Genomic DNA, 22,053 nt, shown 5'->3' on the forward strand with positions numbered 1-22,053 from the left:
TATCACTTGATGATCTGTCAAAACGCTGCCTGAGGTTGTAGACGCGGAAACAGCTTGGTCCACAGTTAGTTGCAGCCATCTTTAACAGTCGTCAGTGAGAGATATATTTATACGGTCAAGGCTTCTGTCTGAAACAGGGAAACGATCTACAGAAGCTGGTGAACTAATAAGACGCTGTGCTTTGTTCGTGTTTTTGTCTTGGTTCTGTTGCACTGACCAGCCTTAAGTTATTCTGTTTCTAGTAACAGACACACACTGGATGTCTGTAAAATCAGACTGTTGGAATACGCCTTCTTTAACTGGAGATTTATTTACTTGTGTTTTTTAGACTCAGTTAATGACAGAAATATCACAATAACAACAACAACAATAATAATGACATGGGGCAGGCCAAAGCCTTTCTGTGTGGAGTTTCCATGTTGTCCTCATGCCTGTGTGGGTTTCCTCTAGTTTCCTCCCACAGTCCAAAGACATGGAGGTTAGCATAACTGGCTCCAGCCCCTCTAATAAGATGGAAAGGGTACAATGATTAGCTTTTGTACCGTACCATCACTTTTTTTTTTCTTTTAGAAATTTCTCTTGAAACAGTGGGGTTGACTTTCTTTTGTTCATGTCAAACTCTAGTTTGTTCATTTGCCTGACATGTAACAAAATGAGGTTAAAATTTTTCAACATGTATACATCATCATTAAAATACCAGTTTATGATATACTATGTTTCAGATTTTATTTAATCTCTCCATGTCTCTCTATTCCATTATTCTTGTGTTTCTGCAGACTCTTGACTATGAAACCAAAAAGTCATACACTTTCAAGGTTGAGGCGTCCAACGCACAGCTGGACCCCCGTTTCCTCCACCTGGGGCCCTTCAAGGACTCAGCGACAGTGAAGGTGAACGTCCTGGACACGGAGGAGCCTCCTGTCTTCACCAAGACCTCTTACTCCATGGACGTGTACGAGGACACTCCTCCAGGAACCATCATTGGCTCAGTGACAGCTCACGACCTGGATGCCGGCAGCAGCGCCGTCAGGTAACAAGCTCTTCATTCGTTTGTGGGAACAGGTTTTAACAGCCCCCTGCACGGCATGTAGCCACTGTCAGAGTACACTCGTACATTGTTTGATTCAGATGTGGTATTAATTTTAAATAATAATTTATTCCTCTCCTCATAAAAGAATCTCTGTGACTGTACTGATTACAGTCAAGGAGCCCACGCTTTTAACTCCCAGAATTCCCCGGACACTCCTGTGGGGGGGGGCTGAGAATCCTTCCAGGAAGGAAAGGTGTTAAATTATGTAAAATGGGTTCATTATCCTACCAGCTCAATACTTTTGTTTTCTCAAGTGTGGATTTAACATGTGCTGTTGTAAGGCTTCTTTAAAAGTAGACAAATGTGACCCCTCTGTCAAACAATTTCATGTCCAGTAGCTCTGCTGTAATTGGCTGTTTTTTCCTTGGGCCACTTTTGATAGATACTGACCGGACAAAATATGAATCAGTGTTATTCACTTCACCTGTCAGTGGTCATAATGTTATGCCTGATCTGTGTATTTATACATTATATTAGATTGTTGTTAATTTCCCATGTTAGTTACTTCCAGAGATTTAAAGATTTAACACAAAGAACTTTTATATGTTCCTGCACAATAACATAGCACTAATTCTCTGATTCTCTGGCTATTCCTTCTCATGTGATCATACATGTGGTCAGTCATGTGATGACTCGAGAGTTGCTCTTAAAATAGACCTTTACACTTGGCTGTAAGTAGGAGAAAGTCACTTGATAAATGTGTCTGAACTTTATTATTCTTGATCTGATGTTTCAGAGACCTCTGCAGCGGCTGTCTTAAAAGCTTGACGAACGTCAGCCCTGGTTTGAATAATAAATACAGCTGCACTCGTGTTGAGAGGAGTAGGTCATTATCATGGGTGTCCCGATACTGAACCTCAAAACACTGCACTGCTTTCCTACTGTTGTGCTTAAAACCAGCATAAGTAGAACTTTGCAGTTTTTTTTTCTGTATTGTGCCCTGGCTGCTGGTGGGAGAGCATTTCTGTGGGGGTAGCACCCAGCTCACCACTTCAGCTCGTTACTCTCTCATACGGACCGGTCTTACCTCTGCAGGTATTCGCTGGAGTGGCACACGGAGGCTGACAGCTGTTTTGACATTGACACTGTAGAGGGAACCATTTCCACTAATGAATACCTGGACAGAGAGACAGCTGTTCAGCACAATATCACTGTGGTGGCAACCAAAGTCAGTAAGTATTCCACAACAAGAGCATCCTGCATCCAAAACAAGCACACACAGCCAATAGTACCATTTTTGAGACTATTTGTGGTCTGAATTTTCTCAGCAGTAGCCATCTAATGTTTTCTATAAATACCTCTTTTCACTGTCACTGTCAGTCTGCCTGTCCTTTATGTGATTCAGGTTGCTTACCCATGAAATAATGCATTCACTGTCCACAGCTGGAATCTCTGTTTAAAGCTTACAAACTTTTCGAAGATCATCACATCAAACCAAACAGCAGCACATTAAAGGCAGTTTATACAAATGCAAAATGCACCTTTGATCCAGACAGTTGTGTACAGGTAGTAACTCACTCACCACAGGTGTCACTTGACACGGGTGCTGCTGCTCATGAGTTTTATGACACACTTTGCTTTAAACATTATTGTGAACAAGCAGCAAGTTCAAGGTGCTGCAGAGAGATGCTGAGTGGCTGATGCCTCTCTCGGACTGATGGACGACACCAATAAGTTTAAATGGAGGAAAGGGCGCTGTGTCTGTGTTTGTCTTCACTGGACGACATAAAGGTTTTGCCGATCACAATAACCTGTGGAAGCCAGAGCTCCCACCGAGCAGCTGCATGGTTTGATCGATTGACACCACTTTATTATTTCCACACCATCTGCATATTAACCAACCCGTTTTCTCACCCTCTAAGGTCCAGACACCATGAAGGTGGTAAATAATCATTTTAAGCCCCGTTCCTTTGTGCATGGATTTTTCAAACATTTATTTGTGTGAAAGTGATATTAAGTGTAAAAAAAAAAATTGTTACAGATGAAGTTTAAAGTTTGACAAACCAAAATAAAAGTTAAGCCCAGAAGGTGTAAGAGCATAATAATATTTCCCACAATCTGATATCGTAAAAAACACAAAATCCCCGCGGCGTCTCAAAATGAACATCTGCTTTGTGCACTAAAGTGAGAAGTGAGAGTTTAATGCGAGAGATTAAAATTAACATCGTACTTGGTTTATTAAAAGTGCAAACAAATTAACAGTCTCACAAGGTAATAGTAGGGTGCTGCATGATTGCACACATTTGAGTCAGCCACTCCTTTTAAAACTGTTTGAGATTTTATAGATGTTTTTTTTTCCATTTGTTTCTGTGGTTCTGGCTCTGTCCTTCTCATTGAATTAAAGATAAAATGTTTAAACCTGCGGCCACGTGTGTAATCCTGACAGCTTCCCTTGATCTGGGATGGACCATGTTTCTTGAGAAGTCACCATCTCCTCTTAGCAAATTGACTTCATGAGATTTGATCACTACGTGGGGGCAGAATCAAAATGAAAGTTATAACATACATGATTGAAATATCTAAAGACAAACCAGTGGGGCAGTTAAATTCTTGAGGGTTGCTCTTGATGGATGCTGTTACGTTCTGACTCCAGCTGAACATGGCTTTGCCCCTCTCTCTCTCTCTCCCTCAGTTTCCTGCACATTTGGTTGGAGTGCAGCTGCAGCTGTAGTAACTGTGATGGAAACTAAATTTAGAAAATTTGAGCAAGCAGCTTAACTCAACCACACTGCGTGTGCACCATATGATTTCCTCCTGTAAGCTTCTTGAGGGGGCAATGGGCTGCTGAGTCACAAATCTGCCAACCCCCCCCCCCCTCCTCATTAGACAGAGCAACAATATAAATCCCCCGCCTCCTTCACACTCCATTATAGACTGAAGAACAGGATTGTGTAAGTTAAATGGCAGGATGAGAAAAAAATGACTGGGGAAAAGATTATGTAACAGGTGTTTGGAGATGAGGCTAAAAACAAACACACAGCTGGGGACCATGGAAACATTTGGTAAGTGTCTGTCTCCATCTAGTGGCCAAAACTGATGTGACAGCTTGGAGCTCCAGGACATAACACAGCAAAGGGTTTGGCTGAATAATATGACATGAGCTTAGGAACTGCCTTCTGTATTTTGTATTTTATGGTAAATGTTAAAACTGTACATATCTGAAACCAGTACCAGTTTTACTGGTAGTGTCTGATATTGTAGGAGCCTGTGGTTAATAGAGTGAGCTACTGTCCAACAGTCATTAAACCCTCACACATTTTTAATTCATGGCTTGACAGGAAGGGACCCAGCCTGTTTTTGTGCAGACAGATGTGCTCACATTAACAGATGGATGTTATGGAGAGAGCACTTTTAAATATGATCATCATCATCATTTTTACCAAAACTTACTCCCTTTGAATGAACTGAATTATCAAGATCAACATTCCCTAAACATCACAGTCAAATGTAACATATCATCAGGGAACCTTTGGCTCTGATAATGCACAGGCTCTACGTACTGCCTTCATTTCTGCAGAGGACACACTGATTGTCAGTATGTTGGATGAATGTGTTAGGATGTGTCACTGAGCCTGTCGTCTCACATGACTTTGACCCTTACAGACAACCCTCTGCTGTCCGCCAAAGTGTCAGTGACAGTCAACATCCTGGATGTGAACGAGTTCCCCCCTGAGCTGGCCGTTCCTTCAGATACCTACGTCTGTGAAAACTCCAGAGTGGGACAGGTAAGCTGACCTGTGTCTCTGTCTGTTTGAATAGAACTCAAAGGAGAGACGCTAACAAAGCAGTGTGGGACATTTATTAAACTCCTTCATTTGCTAAATATTTACCATGGATACTTACAGTGCAGTGATTACAAAGATTATGCGATTACCATGATTACAATGATAGTTATTATTTATAAGTGGTTCTTCATGTAACATTTTAACCGCATGCACCTCCACATAAGAGTGAGGGGACAAAGTTACTGTTTCATCTTCCTGCCTGACATTTTTTCCCATCAGCCACCAAATCTGAACCAGCATAAGATTCATTGTTCACTCTCTCTTGGCTTCCTGACCAGGTAATCCAGACGGTCAGCGCTGTGGACAAGGACCTCCCTCCTGTCGGCCAGAGGTTCTTCTTCAAGACCCCCAAGGAGCTCCGCAACAGAAACTTCACTGTTCGAGATTTTGGAAGTAAGTTAAAGGGGGTTTTTATTGTATTGTGACTTCTTTAATTCATTATTAAAGTACTTTAAAGTTAGTGTAACTGATATTTTACAATAGCAGGTATGAAATGGTGATTTGAACGTGTTTCACAGCAAGCTTAAGATCATTGTTTAACTTTCCAGCCCACAACTTTACTGCTCAGCTCCTGTATTCTCAGTGCTCTTATAGTGAGACAGACACACTCAGTGACTAGCTGCTGTACAAAGTACAGCATTTAGCAACCAGTCAGATATTTCCCTCAGGAATTGGTAGAGATAAAAAAAAACAGAGGTAACAGAGAAGGAATATTGGACTTACATTCACAGGCAGGCGATAAATATGACTATAATATGACTATCCTCCTTAACAGCTGGATGTGAAAACGGCAACTGTTCATAACTCATTTCTGCTGCCCTCAAGTGGCCAAAAAAAACCAAAACGTTTTTGCAGGTTTGTAGTCTGTCTTACAACCACAGGCAGGTACCCATATCAGTGTTGAAACAGTGTTTGCTTGCTGTAATCATTCTGATCTATGCTAGCCATTAAAATATCCCTTTAGAAAGTGCTCCTGATAGTGATAAGGGGCCAAACCACAGTCCTGCTTTTATCCACAAATGTATTCCAGAGTGTATCTAAAGCTAACATGAGGCTTCAGCTGTCTGAGATACATTTTTGAGGTGGTGCACAGCAGCTATGGTGTAGCCTACGGTGTAACCTCAGGGCATACACAGGTTATATGTACGCTGTGACCTCTTAACACAGAAGTGGCTGAATGGCTGATATAAAATATTAAGACAAAAAGTTCATCTAACACTCCAATCTCTCACCTCTCTACATAAAGGAGACACTGTGTCCTGAATTGACACTTTATTTTGACACTGGACAGAAACCATGAGGTGCAGAACTGTCCACTGTAACTCCTATGAATACTGTCAGCCAAGAACAGAGATCTGAGTCTGCAGTGGACACAGGTCCACCAACACTGGACAGATGAAGACTGGAAAAACGTAGCCTGGTCTGATGGAGCTGGATTTCTGCTGAGGCTGCAGATGGTAGGGTCAGAATTTGGCATCAGCAGCATGAATCCATGGACCCAACCTGCCTTGTGTCCACAGTCCAGGCTGCTGGTGGTGGTGTGATGGTGTGGGGGATGTTTTCTTGGTTCACTTTGGGCCTTAATACCAATCAACTTGAATGAAACTTGATTGATGAGCTTGAAAAACTACTCAGTAACTAAAATATCTGCAGCTACTGTGCTGTACTGTACACGACTGTCCTGTGTCCATGTTTCACAGAGCACCTTGGATCTTTTCACTTCATACGTTTTTACTGTCAGACAGTTGTTGCCATATTTATGCTTTAAAATGTTTGTCAGTGATGCAGATTATTTGTGTGTTACCCTTTCAGAATACTGTGGATAATTGAAGACATTTTGTCTGTCAAACAGAGAAATATCTTGTGCTGTTCACAGTCACTCTTCACTACTTATAGTAAAGGATTGCTAGCAAAACTTTATTTCCCATTTTCTGAGCCGGGATGTTAAGTGAATCAGATTTTTTTTTTTTTCTCCTCTGCCTGCATGGAATTAAATCAATTTTTCATTTGACCTGTTTAAACAGTGTAATTGCATAAAACCTTTGTGAAAGAAAAGATTTTCTTCTGCACTGAGAGTGTCAGCTGATGATGGAGCTCTCAGGGCAGAAAATCAGAGCGGTCTCCCTGCTGTGTCTTCCTGTGGGATCACAGTTCTAATGGCACTTGACAGTGTGATGAGAAGACACCAAAATGATCAAATTAAAGCAGGAAAAGCAGGAAAAAACAGTGCTGACAATATAAAGGACTGACTGCGAATGGTTTTAGCAGAAGCTGCTTGCTAATCTGTCAGGTCTAACGTTGGAAGCCTAAACGCAGAGTTTAACAGGCAGCAGAGCAGGCAAACTGTGTCCCAGCATCCAAACCAGCTGGGGGACAGAGTGGGTTGTCTCGTTCAGGACGAGACACGGAATCCGAATATCTGTAAAATCAACGGACAAAAAAACACGGGGACTTTACATCCACTGTCTCATCCTCCTGACCTGTCAGTCAAGAATGTTATGATGGATCTGACCTTACAAACATTTGGATGAAAATATTTAGTACTTATTACTTGATACATGATTTTTAAATACTTAAATACTACCTTTGTCTGCAGCAGAGACCCAGATTAAATTCAAAAGTCAGTTTTTTATAACATGTCCTCTTTAATTTTTCTTTCCATTTGTGTTTTGTCTTCTTTTTTTTGGTTATTTTCTTCAGTTCATTCCGTTCCTTCCCCACTTTGGAGCGTCCAGTTCCATCTGAGCTGCAGTGCGAGTCACTGCTCACTGCAGACAGATGTGCGCTACCTCTGTGACACATTTTCTTCTCACCTGCCACTGATGAGCCTCACCGGCTAGACAGTTCCTCTCATTAACTCTCAGGAGTTACAACAAACCCGTGGGAGGCATTGGTGCAGCAACAAGGATTACAGTTTTTCTTCTAGCTTCCTGCTCACGGGCACAGCCAGCTCTGTTAGCTGCAACGCTCAAATAAGCTTTTTAATGCTTTAATAATTGAGCAACAGTTTTTACTGCTAAAACAAAAAGGAAACACTTGCTGCTATTTAATATTTTCTCTTACACCACGCTGAGTGAAGAACGTGTCTGTGTCTGATACCTCTGAATGTTGCTCTGGGATGATCAGCTTTAACAAATCCTCCCCTGACATTTCCTGCCCCCCCCCCCCCCCCCCCCCCTGCAACACCTCACCAACAAGCATTGTTATATTTTTGTGTATTTGTACCTACGCAGTCAGAATTGCATCTGATAGAGTCAGACACACAAGCCTGCAGCCACTGAGGGGAACTGGAGCATATGTGTGTGTGTGTGTATGTGTGTGTGTGTAACAGGAACAAGGTGCCGTAATGGTCTCTACCTTGTCAGGCTACATCTCCGTCCAGCGAGGGAAAGAATGGATGTTTTCTGACACACACACACACACAAACACACACACACACACACACACACACACACACACACACACACACACACACACACACACACACACACACACACACAGAGTAGTTTGGAAGAAAAGAGCATCTTTTTAAACTGTGCTCTCTCTATAAATTGCACATCCTCTTTCTGCTCTAATACCAAATGTCAGATGCATCAGACAGGCTCCTGTGTTTTGTGTAAGTGTGCCACATGATCGCTGCCATGGGAAGAAGGTCTTTTACATCAGAGAACAATTTAAATAAGCTCCATGCCTGGCTGTTCATGGAGTTTCATGTACTCTTGATTGTCTGCTGCTAACCCTATGCTCATATTTGTCAAAAGGAAACTAATTTGCTACCTTCGTAGACAAGTTAGGAGACTGTTCTCACATAGCTCTCTGCTTGGCATCTCTTTCTTTCGTCTGTTTGTAGTAGCAATGTCACCGTGTTCCTGAATCTAAGCTTTTAGCATTTATCATATTCAATACAAATGACTCCCAAAAGAACAAAGGTAAAGCTCTCTTTCCTCCTGGCATTTGATTCCCTGCACCTCCTGGAACAAGAGTGTGATGTTAAACTCTTTCATTTATACATATTACATTAGTATCTCCCTCCATGACAACAGGTGCAATTTATTTGTCAGTACAGTTTTTTTTTTGTTTTTTTTTTTGCAGGTGAGTCTAATGTTAAACTAGTGCTTCCAGCCTTTTAACCACACTTCTTTCAGTTGACTGTCTCAGTGCATGCCCTGAAATATAAATAACCTGCTCCAACCATTAAAGAATGAGAGTGTGTTGATTACTGGGAAGGTTTCAGTTAGAGAAGATACAAAGCAGGAGTTTGATGCTGAAATAGCACAGTGAAAAGTAAACATGTTTTCTCAAAATGTGTTATATTTTGATGGAAACATAGCTACTACCAAAATGGCTGAATGTGAAGTCCATTTTTTTCTGAAAAAAACTGTGATGGTTTTGTGGTTAAATTGTGGTAATATTTAAACATTGAGGTTTTTTTTTTCAGTACCACGAACACAGACTTTGTAGACACGTTAGACAGACGCTTTATTTTGACTTAGTCCCACTCTCACTGTCTTTATGCCCCAAATACTCACTGGAGCACCAAATGTGGATCGGTCCACTGACAACAAATGCAGTAGTTTCTTTTGTCTAGTTTGTTTGAGGAATGTTTGCTTAACACTACAGTAAGCAAGAAAATTACAGAGCCTTTCTTTAAAAAGTAAACAGTGTATTTGAAGCCACTTTTAAAGATTTACAGCTTCAGTAGGAGCCAGTGGGGTTGGAGCTGAGAGGCAGTGATAGCTTAGGGAAGTCAGAAGGTACTGAGAGACACATTGCTGGTTTGGTCCCTGCATCAAATTCCTTGATGGCGTGAAAAATGTAGAATAACACCAGCCCTGTCCTCCGAGGCGAACCCTTCAGCTAATGCTCCATACATTCATCATTCTGTGAGGGTGTGATCTCAGATGGTGGTGTGATGGCAGCCAGTCAGTGAGCTGTTAATATCAAGGACACGGTCAGTGATGTTGCACGTTACTCTGTTGGTTTCCAGACAACACAGCTGGCATCGTGACTCGGCGCTCAGGCTTCAAGCGGCGGCTGCAGGATGTCTACGTTCTTCCCGTTGTGGTGGAGGACAGCGGTTACCCCGCTCAGAGCAGCACCGCCACCGTCACCATCCGGGTGTGCTCCTGCGAGGCGGGAGGCTCGCTGCTGACCTGTTCAGCCGAGGCCATCTTCCTGCCTGTGGGCCTCAGCACTGGAGCTTTGATGGCTATTCTGTTGTGTGTGGTTCTGCTCGTAGGTGAGTTCCTCCTACATAACTACAACACAGTCATATATGTAAACACCAAAACGCTGCTCAGATTATCATTGTCATTATCATTATCACTATTATTATCATCGTCATTACAGTTGTTTGGCAGTGCAGTCTCTTGGTATTGAGCTTCACTGGGAACTGTCCTTTTTACATGACGCGCTCTCTTGCTTTGCCGTGTCAGACATGACATTACTAACTGTACATTACCTGCCAGGGTCGGACTGGGAACAAAATTCAGCCCTGGACTTAAACGCTGGGGACCGGCCTTGAGGTCAGGGCTGCTCGGGTCGGGTAGAGGAAGGCTGAAACTTGGTTGTGATTGGCCCGTGAGCCCAGCACACGCAGCACATCCTCATGTGCACCCTGAATGACAGGTGCACAGAGAGGGCTGGTGGAAATGGTACAGCAGCCTATTATGATTTGCCCTGGTATGCCCGATGGCCAGGCCCACCCTGCTACCTGTCCAACTCCAAGCCGCAGACAGACAGAAAATAGACATAGCGGCGCATTCAAAGAGCCAGATATTTTTCAGTTGGAGTTGGTAGAGACCAATATAGAGCTAAAAGCAGCCCATGCAATGTGTAAAAGTGCTGCTGATGCAACTTTAAAAACCAAATTCTTAACACCCCCTAAAACTTTTTCCTATAAAATGGCTAAGATCCCCACACCGTCCATCTGGTGTGAATGTAAACACCTTTAAATTAATGCTGTCACTCAGCACTTTAACCGCAAAACTACTAAAGTCTGCCTAGTATTGCAAATGAACTCTATTTGTTTGACTCTGCACTGTTCCCTGCTCTATAAATCATGCATTCTTAATAGGATTTATAGTCTAAAAATGTGTTTTAAGGAATTTTTTTTTTTGGGAGTGCTTTTTGGGATGAGTAGCTGCAGGATGTCATGACATGGTGATATTTCTGTTACAGTTTGTTGACCTGTAAATAGAAAAATGTGAATTCTTGTTGTGGCTGAGGCTTTCATTTTTAAGGGTTTCTAGCCCACAGCTGACGATGACGATGATAGGAGGAGGCATTTTATCAGTGAATTCATGCTTGTCCTGTAACACTAGAGGGCGCCAGCAACCCACGACCAGCCTCTAATCATTACAGGGAGGTTTTGAAGCGTTGACTCAGAGAGGCTGATTCCTCATTTACTTTTTTTTTTTTTTGGGTTCCTCTCCGATCATCTCATTTAATTTTTCGCTTCTGTTACAGAGAATTATAGTTACATAACCACCTGTCCAACCTCAGTGAAAGCAAGCAGGGCCACGTGTACACAGCTCTCATTGTGTGTCTGAATATGTGTGTGTGTGTGTGTGAGTGTGAGTGTGAGTGAGTGCGCACATCATATTTCTCAAGACATATGTGTGTTAAAGCAGAAATGAAATGAAAGCAGTGTGAAAGCAGTTCTTTATCCTGCCCTCACATCTGATTCACCCCCTTCCTTTCTTTCTGTGTGCGTGTGCGTGTGTGTGTATGTGTGTGTGTGTGTGTGAACTGATGGCTTGTCAGAGAAGAATCGCAGCCTCCTGAGGGCATTGTGCCTTCTTTATTGGTGTCCTCTGTGGAGAGGGAGGATGACTGAAAGAGGACATAAAGAAAGAGAAGGGAGGACGGGCTAATAGCTGCTAACACATAACATCCACTTTTCTCTTATGCCTGACAGAAAGAAACGTTTCCTCATATGTCATGATGGCAGTATAGCACTTTGAAGAGGAAGGGAGGCGTAAAAAGCATCCTGGCCTCGTGCTAATTTTCACTATCTTAACATGGCGTGTCTAAAAACAGGTATGTTTCACCTCGAATGAATGCAAGGAAAATCACCCCTCTGTGTGCTAGTAAACAAGAGAACAATGGAAGAGATTTTAGAAAGCTTTGTGCCGTCCTTGGGGAATACTCTTTGACTTGCCATCTCCTATTGTTTTATGAACTTCCTGTTAGCTCTTGTTACCTGCAGGGCAGAAACACCACAACAGTGTGTGAGCGAGCCGCCGAGAAGTTCGCCAAAAATAAAATAAATAAAACGATTTACCGTGCAGTGGCTCGGACCAATATATATACATCAAGACTGGATTTGAGTACTGTATCATAATTTTCGGGGTAGATGAATCTGATTGATCGTTTAGTTGGCAGAATATCAGGAAGCAGTGAAAAATGAAAATTCCCATCATTTCATTTTCAAGCGACTAATGTCTCAAATTCCAAAACATATTCACTTTACACTGATATAAAACAGAGAACAGAAAATGTTTAGCTTTTTTTTTCTTGATAAATTACCTAAAAAGATTCTCCAGTTGTCAGAATTGTTGATTTCTTTGGATTTATTCCATTCATCTCATGTTAGCACTAAACCAAAGTTGCAACGTGATCAAAAAAAAAAAAAAAAAATTGTACAATATAAAAGAACAACAGTTTGAACAAAACAGATTAAACTTGAACAAAAATGACAGAAAAGAATTTGAAAGAACGTTTTAAGCAGGGATTTAGAGCGACGACTGACTCCTGAGGCAGCCAGGTAAAGCACAGCAGCCCTGAATGCAAAAGCCGATTAATTTACCTTTGGTTTTCTGTCAGGATTTTGACACAGCTAGAAAGGTTGTTCTCTAAGAGTTTCAGGCTACATTCAGGTTTATAAAGGCTCAAAAGATCTTAGAACTCTGGGGGCAAACTTTGCTGACCCTCAAGGACTAAAAGCAAGGCATTAAAAGCAGACCTAGACGCCGTTATCAGGAGCTAACTTTCTGTTTCTGTCACCGAGTCTTGGTTTAAACAGCTGCAGCTCTCTCAGTGACAGTGGAGGGGTTACAGTAATCCAAGCACAAAGAACTGTGGCATATATGACCTTTCCTGGATCAACATGGAAGAGGCAAAGGTGATTTTTTGAGTGTGTTTTTTTTATTATTAGTTGGAGGTAATATGACTGAAGACCTGAGACCAAAAGCTAAAATGTGAATCAAATACTGCTTCTATGATCAGACTCATATCTGAAACTCAGCACTGAATATTTGCACAGGTTGGATTTTATATTTTGTTTTTTATACATCATCATTCTTCTATGATAATTCATCATACAACAAAAAACAAGCAGCCATCAAACCCCCATCTTATCCAGACTATATGAACCATTTTATTTGATGGTAAAACTCAAAATGTCCCTAAACATTTACTTAATGGTACAGGAGAAGTGTGTGTGCACACGCCTACAGTCAGTGCTCTGAGTCAGAGTTTAAGCAGGAAGAGGGTCTGGAGACTGTGAGGGGTAATAATTTTGCTGGTCTTCATTTTCTGCCTGTGTTTTCTGCCCCCTCTGAGCTCTTTCTATGATTCAGTTCCCTGAACTCAGCAATTAACAACAGGTAAAAATGAATTAAGCTTCATGAGTTTTTAGATACACAGGACAGTTGTTTTAAGTACATTTAGAAATAAACATTGTTGAAAATAACTAAATGCTCCTATATGTGTTATGATCTGTGGTAAACCTACATGAATCTGATCTGGATTCATTCATTTAATGAATTTACTGGCCTTTATTTTGGCTTAACTGGTTTTCATTATTGAGTGAATGCAGAGAGCAGCAGTGCAGAAATAAGATGTATTCATGATAATCAGCCGGCATTTATAAGCTGCAGAGATTTGAGCAGTTGTTTTTGCTACATTTGGGTTTGACAACATAAATACCTAGCTTCAGTGAGCTGTGCTGGTTTCTGTCCAGGTGTCCATGAAATTGAAAAGCGATGCTCAGTTTTAACCCAGGTGACCACAGAAGGCATGGGATCAAACTCCTCTGTGTGCGGCTGTAAAGGTGGTGGTGGTGGTGAACCCTGGCAGACAGGATGAAAGCCAGCGGTATGTACAGAGGTGTAAAGTGTGATGGAGAAATGAGCAGCATCAGTCAAGCAGGGATTATTTCCAGGGCTCTGATTTTGACGAGTGACCTTAAGCACATTTAAAAAAAAAAAAAAAAAAGTGTTAGCAAGTGTTGTTGAGCAGCTTTTGATACAAACTTGTTTTCCAAGGAAAGTAAGTTTGAGAATGTTGAGGCAGGAAAACACAGAACTCTTCTTTGTGACTGGAGTGTGTCATTATCAGTTTTTTTTTTTAGATAGTTTTCTTCTGCACTGCACGTTTGATATTTTTAATGTCACTTTAAAATAATGTGTATAAGACACTGTACGTATAGATGTAATAACTGTTGGTTGCAGTCCTAGTTTCAGTCATGCTAAGCTGCCTGTGGCCACATCAGTTCTGTTTTCGTCGTCTGCCCTATTTCTCACTTTCTCTTCGCCTCGGAAGGTGATGTATGTTTATCTCTCATGTCAGAGAGTAGCTTTCTGCTACATGACAGCCTGGAGAGATTTCAGTAATTTACCAAGCCAACAACTCCATGTCCTACTCCTCTTCTCTCAGCACTAAATAAATCCTCCTCTAATGCTAACGCGGTGTTATTCTCCCACCTGCAGCACGATGCTGAACTGCTGCTGATCCTGCTGAATCAGAAACCACTGTGTGATTTTGCATTATTCTGCCCTTTTTTTTTTTTTTTTATTGTACAGTATATTTGATAATATGTTTTCCTATATTGTCACTATTTACTGGGACGCTCTGAAAATCAGAATATGGGGCTTTAACCTGAATCACAGAGGAAGCCAATAAACAATGCGTGGCTTTCAGTGGATGGATTTTCCACGAACAGCTTGCAGATTGTGTGTCTGTGCATTCACATTCCCCTCTGACCCTCTGCAGTGCCTCAGTCATCATTTGTGAAGCCTTGCCTTTGCACAGTCTTAAACTGTACCATACTGTAAGTTGTTTTGTTTTTTTTTCTTTCCTCCAGCAGCAAACACAGACACAAGACTGTTTTCTGTTAAGTCTCCCAAAGAGCTGAACACCCTGAAACATCAATACACTCCAGTACATACCAGCAGCCCCATTAACCCAGCCCCTGGTCTACACTATGACCTTGTTTCGTTTCTATAGCACACACCCCAGGGGGATGTTGTTGTTGTTTTTTTTCCTTCTGTGTGCAGCAGTGATCTGCCTCACAGATTCTATGATTGGTTTTCTTATAGGACATGGGGCGGGGGGGGGGGGGGGGGGGGGGGGGGGGTTAAACACTACATCTGCATGTAGGGTTTCCAGTGACGACCTTCAGCAGCAGATGAGGAAAAAAAAAAAAAAAGATCATATATGGATTGAGATCTTTGATTATTACCTCTCTGACTTCAGTCCAAGAGCATTGTGTTAAACAGTCAGACTAGAGCAGAGAATCCTTACTCACGCAGTATTATGATTCAGATGATATACTTGTGGCACAGAAAAAAGATCTGTACATTATGTTTAATATAGCGACTGGATGATGCTGGAATTGGAGACTAATGGTTAAAAAAAAAAAACAGCAATTACTTGCATGAAGTGTAGTTGCTTTTAATCTTAGTTCAACTGTGGTGTCATATACTGAGCAATATAATATAAATAGTATGGCTTTAATGTTGTTGAGTATGAGGCTGATAAGCAGGGTATTAGTGTTTTAGTCAGTTAAACCCAGCAGATAGAGTTCTGGGATCAGTGCTGAACAAGGTCTGACTATATCAGTTGTACAATCATTGTGTGTCAGATGGTGTTTCTGGTATTTATGGGTTCAGGAGTTATGCATATTGAGGAAAAAAAAAAAAAAAACATTACCAAGAGGGTAAAATACACAGCATTTGATCAATCAAGACACATCTATGCTGGAATTTTCCTTTACAACAGGAAGCAATGTCTGCTAATTCACCAGGGATTCTCACATGAAGAGTCCAACAGAAACCTGGTATGAAGGACTTCGTGGCGTCAGCTGTCTAATAGGGCTGTAGTAGCCTTTAATCCAGTAAGCAGCAGAAGCAGCAGCGGTGGTGGTGGTAGTGGTGGTGGCATTAGCCAGGTAGAGGAGGCCTCACAGGGCAATTTAAACTCATTGATTGTCTGGTAGTTAAAACAGCTGCTGTTGTTTTTCTGCTCCTATTGATTATATAGCAGTATACAGGACACACAACAGACAAATACATTTGCCTGTTATCAAAAGTGGAGGAGAGGATGACTGAGGGAGCCAGTTCATATGAAGCAGGACAGGAGAACATATATAATATTCAACATCACCTCAGATCTGGAAAGGATTTTTTGTGGTTGTATAATCTGTAGGTTTTGTCTGTAGAGACGTGTGGTGAAAATTAGTGCAGGCAAGGTGTCGTTCAGCCTCACTTTCAGCCTCATGTGTGCTATGATGGAGCTGCTGGTTCAAGGAGTGTTCTGCCCCATTCTGTATTCACCTTACCATTGTTTTCATTATTTTCTTTTAATAATATCCTCAGTGTTCAATTTAAGATAGTGTAGGAGAAACCACGTTGTTTTTTTTTTTGTTTTTTTTTGACAGAGAAACTGCAGATTATAGAAGTTAAAAGAACATGTGACAGAATTTAAAGCTCTGTGATTGGATGAACCTTGCAGTGCTTACATAGTAGTACACAGTCTTGCACCTTTAACTTTGTTTCTAATGCAGTTAGTCACTGTTTGTACTGATGACTCAACCATGAGAGTTAGCATTCAACTATTCAGCTATCTATCAGCTGTCACTGTCTATGGAGAAAAACAATGAGATCTTTACTTCAGGAACCACAGGAACAAAATGGCTTTAAAACAGCTATTTACAACAAAGCACAATCCAGTAGAGCATTTTTACAATGACTTCTCCATTAGTGAACCTTACAGTAGTGACTCTGTGTCATACAGGTGTTGACACTGGCCATTTCAGAGGTTTAGGTAGTTAGAAGTGGCACTGTAATAGATTACAATACACTGTAATATAGTGTATGTTGTGTGGCTCAGGTGGGCCACAACAGAAGAGGAGACACACCACAGGAAACTATTACTAAAGATTATTTTTATGAAAGTAATTTTAATTAAAGTGCCAAATTAAACAAGCCTCTTAAAACATGGTGTGTGGGGATGAGTAAAGTCAGTGGGGTGTGGTGTGCATGAGTGAAGGATGTGGGTGCAAAACAGGAACATGAAGATAAACTCAGGCAACATGACCAAAACCCAGGATGTGAGGTTCCTGTGGAGAGGAGCAGAGAGACAGAGCGACAGAGTGGTTAAACTGCACTCAGGACTTATGTAACCTGGAACACACTGACCGCCACAGGTGTCCCAGATACACCAATCAGCTACCTGCAGAGCAAACAGATACAGATTAGCATTAAAATTCAAACACTAAGAGGACCCCCAGGGGTCAACTCTCAATCCTCCACCAAAAATGTGAATTTTTTTTTTTTTTTTTTTTCCCTCTCCAGAATAACAAACATGAGCATTAACTGATCTGACAGTGGTAATGGTAATCACTGTTACAAAATTTAAAAAGTGCATTTAGCTCAGTTTGTTTAAAGAACTGCTTCATTAAGGTTGGAGAACTTTTGTTGTCATGGTTACAGTCATAACTAAATGGGTGAGGTTAAGGAGTGACTGTGGTAGCTAATGGGTACCAAACAGTTTGTCTCCTACGCTTCGGTCACTCACCTCAGCCTCCTCCCTTTGCTGACACTGTGACTCTGTAACTACGTCACACTGTTCGCTCCTCTGCTCTCACTACAGAACTTTTTCGCTTGCATATAAATACACAGTAAACAAGCAGACCACTGTTCCCCTCCCATATGAAACCCGTAGTTAGTTTTTGACAGTAAGTTTCAAATAGTCAGTGAAAATGTAAAAAGATGATGCTCACAAACATTATCTTTCTACCAGAACTGCTTCACGCACACATCTATGCTGGAATAACCAACAGCCTGCTTGTGTCATATACTGACTCTCTGTGTATAATATAATCTTTAAACTCATGCAGGCTGTATTGTTATGGAATAAGCCCAAGTTTTGAAACTAATCTGCAGCACTATGGGTTGCTCTGTACACCGTATCTGACACAGACAACAGTCTCTAAAGCAGCCTTCTGCTCTCGCTAATCCGTTTATGTGCCTTTTCTTTGGTGGCTGCTTCAAAAATCGTCCCCCAAGACACACAACACACAGAAACTGGTCTGCGTGTTGTCCTGTGAGGGCAAGCAGAAAAACTCTGCAAAGCACAAATGCACAAATGATCCATCCCTCACTGTGCAGGTGCTCCGATGAGCCAGTAGGAGTCACAAGTGGCAGCGAGGACGAGTAACTAACTTCCTGCCAACAAATTACCATTTGAACACACGGCTAAGCTGCGGGTTCGTCTCTCAGAAATCTGTCCCCACCTCTTCGGGTTTGCCCTTCCACCTTCCATGAGCTCTACACTGCAGCTGCACTGTGCCAAGAGATGATTGTGTGTCAAAGACTGTTTTAGTTCTCACTACACTCACTATTCATTTGGACTACTTCATCTGGGATGTAAATGTTTCCTAACTTTATTAACTGTTTAAAGCTGCACTTATAAATATTTTTTTTGGACATATGGTGGACAGGTGAACATAGCGAAGCATTTAGCAGCTAAAATGAGAGCTATCAATTCAGGAGACAGAGAAAACCAAACCAGATCCACAAGATTAGGTCAAAACCTTGTAAATGGCGTGGCTGTGCATGGTTATGTGTATGAAACAGCTGAAAACCGTTGAAAACTGATTAGCATATCCCTTTATCTGTTTGCTTCTCTCCTCCTCTCTGTGCTCACGTATACAGTCATTTAACACAGCTGAATTCCCAGTAAAGCTGTTCTCATTTACACGTTTTTCTGTTGTCAGACAATGGAGCAGCTATGAAACAGTGACTGAGTCGTGGCTCATTAAGACTCGCCAGAAAATCACCACAAACACCAGTTAAAGACAAAGACTGTGCTGTGATTTCAGCTGTGTTTACCTGTAGCACGATCAGTCGGAGGGAAAGTCAGAGGCTCATTCACGGGTTCAAGGTTTAGTACGTTAGGTTTACTGGTTTAATCCTGAGTGATTTTTTTTTCCCACCTACAACGGGATGGTTTGGTTGTGTTTTCACATGAGGCAGATTCTCTAAAGTTCTAATATGTCAATTAGCAGATGATATTACTTTTTTTAAAAACCAAGGTTTTATTTTTATAGACCTGTCCAACATTCCTATTGGTCATCTTAATATATTTCTCATCAACTTTATTACTTTAACAATTTCATCTTATTATTTTTGCAAAATTAACATTAAACCTGTTGTTCAGACTGCGTGTTGTCACCAGTTATCTTTTCCAGAGCTTTCAACCTCTTATGCTGGTATTCCTCTGTGGAGGGTGCTTACTCAGTCGTCATGGAAATAGCTCAGTTGTAATTATGTGCGCTCACTACCTTGTAACAACTGAACTATCTCAATGTCTCCATGATCTACTGAGGAAGACCATGAGATGTGGTTGAAAGAAGACTTTAAATTTTATACTTGAGTAAAACTGTAGATTTAAAACATTTTATATTATTATTTTTTATTATTTTATAATATAAAATGGTATAAAATGTTTAAAATGCCTTTAAAGGTGAATTAGTGATGTTTTTTTACATTAATCCTGATAGCTCCAACATCTTTGTTGTTATTTGAGTGTCCTACATCTATATAAATGCTAGAACAGAATTAGAATGGCCTTTGCAGGAGCATGTTTCAGTGTGGAGACAGTGTGACTACAGAAATAGGAATTTTACTGTTAAATCATGAAAGAATTAAAATGATCAGAAATATGATGAGTTATAATGTGTCAGTCTCTGTGGCGCAATCGGTTAGCGCGTTCGGCTGTTAACTGAAAGGTTGGTGGTTCGAGCCCACCCAGGGACGGTGAATTTTTGCCCCCTTCGATAGCTCAGTTGGTAGAGCGGAGGACTGTAGTTGGGGGCGGCTGTGGCGCAGCAAGTGTGCGGCTCTGGACTTTGGACCGCCCGGAGATCGGGCCGGTTCGATTCCTTGACCAAGCACAATGGATATGGGTGGTGGTGAAGGAGACGCACCCCCCGCCTCTGTGACCATGGCCGTGGTGCCCCTGAGCAAGGCACTGATCTACCCCAGCTCCCCCGGGCTCCTTCTAGGGAAGCCCCCTGCCACAGCGTCTCCAGTGCCTGTGCATGCTTGTGTGTGTGTTTCGTTCACTTTGTGTGGGTAAAATACAGAGAATAAATTTCCCCAGCTTGAGGGACAAATAAAGGATTAAAACTTAAACTTAAAACCTACAGTACGCCCGCTTTAATTATCTGCAGGATTGTGTATTAATGTCAGAAAGTGAGAGCGTACATTAGCAGATAGAGATAAGTAAACACCGCAGAACTTCAGAGAGCAGTCCAGGACAGAAGTGCGAGTCTAATCAATGTTTTTGGGCCCATACGAGGAATCCTGAGATTTGTGGGAGCAGCGGGGCTTCCACTTCTCGCTATCTTCAAAGCTGCCCGCGCTCACTTTTGTCAGTCTGTACTCCCCGCATGCAAACTCCAGCTGACAGCAGAGCAAATTACCCTGGATCTGACCTGGGAGTGAAGTGTAACCCTGTTAGACCCTGCAGTCAGGATGCTTTAAAGTGTGATCCATCAACTCTTTCATTTGTCTGCTGATATAAAATAAATGATAGAACAGCTGGATTTGGGAGAGTTCAGTTTAAAGCACAACCCGAAGTTGTTAGCAAGCACGCTCTCTTTTTTTTCATCAAGTGTTCAGACTCCCAAAACAGCTTGACAGAACTGAGAGCCCTTTTTGAGCTTAATACACCGAAATGTAGCCATTGAGACTGTGGGCAGATTTATTACACATGTAGAAATGCTTTCCAGCTAACCCGTCGCCTCATTGTCTCTGTGTCTTTCAGTTATGGCAGCGCTATACATGAGCCAGAGGCGCCACAAAGAGAAAGAGACTCTGATGACGTCAAAAGAGGACATTCGTGATAACGTCATTCACTATGACGACGAGGGCGGCGGCGAGGCGGACACTCACGCCTTCGACATGGGAACCCTGCGCAAGACGCACTCACAGCGCACCAGCACTCACAGCAGCGCCTCCAAGAAGGAGAAAAACGGCTACGGGGACGGGGTTCTGCTGCATCTCGCCAGTCGCTGCGATGATGTCAGGTCGCCTGACATCCACCGTCAAACAGCCAACGTTATTGTCGCGGTGAACAACAAGGACGGGCTCTCCGCCCGCGGCAGGGTGACTGAGGGCGATGCCGAGATGATCAGGGAGTTCATCGAACACCGGCTGGAGGAGAGCCAGGAGGGCTACGCCGCTCCGCCCTACGATTCTCTAGCCACCTACGCCTACGAGGGCGACGGCTCTGTGGCCGGTTCGCTCAGCTCCATAGAGGAGTCGTGGGTAATTGACAATTCGGGGGATTTTAGCTCCCTTGGTGACTGGGGACTGCCGTTCAAAACACTGGCAAGCATCCTGGACAAACAGCCGCCTACTCTGTCTGAGAGCTGAGAGACACTGGGCAGCCATGTTGGAATTAGTTTACTTTTCTAGACATGTTTTTTTTTTTGTTTTGTTTGTTTTGTTTTGTTTTTTTTACTGTGACAGGCACTGGCTAGAATGATGCGAGGACCTTAGAGAAAGCTGTCCATGTGAGGTAGAGTTATGGGAGTTACGTTAGCTGGAGAGCGGAGAAGCTAGCTACAGGTGTGTGAAAAGGTGAACTTGATAGCTCCTCAAAGTGCCTGAGGTACTTACTATATGTTTACATGTATTTTAGCTCATGTCGATTAATAAAAAAAAGATCTTCAACCAATGTGTTGATTTCAACATCAAATCATTACGTCAGTTTGAGGAGGACGCAGGTGGAGAAGTCTCTACATGTGTCACAGGTCACATGTAGAGACTGTGTGCTGATGGTTCCTGTTTGGCGAAGATGATAGACCAAGTATGAGATCAGAACAAATCTCAGACTCCTCTTTTTAAATGTTTATTTCTGTCACATGTGTGATAGAAACAGAGA

The 22,053-nt window shown here is 42.0% G+C and overlaps 1 non-coding gene and 1 pseudogene across 1 annotated transcript; both read left to right on the forward strand.

Annotated features, from left to right (window-relative positions):
* Nucleotides 1-21,542, forward strand: part of LOC121192916 — a 54,585-nt pseudogene extending 33,043 nt beyond the window's left edge.
* On the forward strand, nt 19,846-19,919 carry trnan-guu. Its single transcript has one exon. It is a non-coding gene; the product is annotated as a tRNA-Asn (tRNA).
* Nucleotides 21,543-22,053: the final 511 nt, after the last annotated feature.

This window comes from Toxotes jaculatrix, chromosome 14 (assembly GCF_017976425.1).
Source record: "Toxotes jaculatrix isolate fToxJac2 chromosome 14, fToxJac2.pri, whole genome shotgun sequence".
In the NCBI taxonomy this organism is placed as follows: Eukaryota; Metazoa; Chordata; class Actinopteri; family Toxotidae; genus Toxotes; species Toxotes jaculatrix.